The following is a 2,177-nucleotide window of genomic DNA, read 5'->3' on the forward strand; positions in this document are numbered from 1 at the left end:
TCGAAAAGACAATTGAAATTTAATTGTAATACATTATAATAAGTACCGCATCTTTTACTAACTGATGCATAAGAAAAATTGCATGATGTGCTGATGATATCTAATAAGATCCAAATAGCGATCTACGTTTGATAGTTTCGTAGAACTTAAATTGTTAATTGTTTATATGATTAAATCTATTAATGAAACAAAGTAATCAAACGTACGAATAGAAGTACTGTTTCTTCGGCCAATGTTGGAAAAAAAATTGTAACACAGTACCAGTAGACAGATATCATAGTAACCTTCTACAGTGATTAGTAGTTACTGTGAGTATAGTCAAAATAAACTGTTATTTACGCTCAAGGATATTCAAATTCATATTTTTGAACCTATGTATTATTTATCCAAGACATCTTATCTATCGAAAATAGCAACAGAAAAAGAATCCGTTATTGAATACTGGGTTAACAGAAGACAAACTACAAACAAGATATAAATCCTGTTTAATACAACCAAAATCTTAATTTCACCAGATACGTAGTTTCTACATTTCTATTATTATTTAAGTTTATTTGCTCATTATTTAAAAAATGAAATTTTTATTATGCTAGGTACATATAATAGTTTCACTATAAAATGATGCGGAACAATTATAATAAAAAAAATTTTAGGGGTTTAAAAAAGTTAAAAACTGATGGCAACTTTGAAACGCAGGAATTATACATACAGCAAATTCCTTCCACTGTTGCTTAACGAAAAGAAACTAGCAATTTAACCCATTGCAAGAATTAGAGAAAGTAGAAGCGGAACTCATATGTTATCTTAAATAAATCGTTAATAACACAACAAAAGAGAAGTTGGTGTTTATAAATTTATAACATCTGCACACTACATGAAGATGAATTATTATTCCTAGTACTATTTGCGGTTATTTTCTTTTCATTGCGCTATTGAAAGCTTATATCAACTTATGTATATTTATTCTGTCTCTAGTTAATAGTTTGATGTTCTTAATCATGGCATTAGCAATGTTCAGCCTTTATTTTAGTACCATATCGAGTATCAAAGCTTGTTACTGAAGTATTGCTTGAAATTTAACTTATTAAGTATTGGATGTACTTAATTATCTGAATTATTTATCACTTTGAATCATGAGGTACTTCAGTTAAATGGGTTCCTAAGTACATATTTTGATATGGTGACCTTTGCCCTTCTATTTGGTAGCCGGCAGTATATGTAAATACGTGGAAAGTCTAGTCAGTTCTTATTTAATTTCTTTTAGAATTCTCATGAAAAACACTTGAACCATTTGTTATAAGATGTAAAAAAGTTTGCGCAACATTATCTTTATTAATTAATATAAGTGGAAGGTTTAGAAGAGTGATACAGATATCCTTGCTTCGGTCATTTTAATTTGTTTTCCCGCGTTGATGGCATGATTAGTTTTATCACGTGCGCAAATCCAGATGGAACCAAAACAAAAATCCTTTCTTATCAAGCGTAGATCATATAGGATAGGCAACTTACCTGTTTGTGGGATCTACAGCTTTCGATGTTAGTTCATAGAATTCTTGATTTTTTGGTGTACCTAATAAATCTTCAAAGTCAATAGCACTTTCAAGATCGAAATCATTAGAAATTAATGCGGTCAAATCGAAACCCAAATCGATGCCCGATTCGTTCTGTTGTTTATTTTCTATATTCATGGTGACGAGGCGCACTTATTTTTTTATAATGAACCAGAAGTGTAAATATTTTATTAATTTGGTTTAGTAAAATTGTTAGGTTGCTTCCATGGCACAAAAATAGCAGTCACTTTCACGTCTCCGAGTTTAACGACTACGGAGATCGACTCGCTTTATCCAGCACTGAATGCTATGATTAATTAAAATATCGCGGAGCTTCGTATCACCTCGCGACTTGTAGACAGAAGACGACAACATATATGCATATATATATATATGTATATTATATACAAATACAAAAATACAGAAGTATGTACAGCTACTGACTCGAGCATTTCTAAAGAAAAAGTTATGAGCCGCACAAATTTGGTATGCTATTTCTTTTTAACTTTTATATTAATTATTTCGTATTAACTTTGGCTTTCTAAAGTTTTGATTTTACAATACCATAAATAGAAAAATTTCTAATTTATTAAATACTCCATGAATTTTGTGTTAATTTCCTGATTA

This window comes from Agrilus planipennis, unplaced genomic scaffold (assembly GCF_000699045.2).
Source record: "Agrilus planipennis isolate EAB-ADULT unplaced genomic scaffold, Apla_2.0 scaffold265, whole genome shotgun sequence".
NCBI lineage: Eukaryota > Metazoa > Arthropoda > Insecta > Coleoptera > Buprestidae > Agrilus > Agrilus planipennis.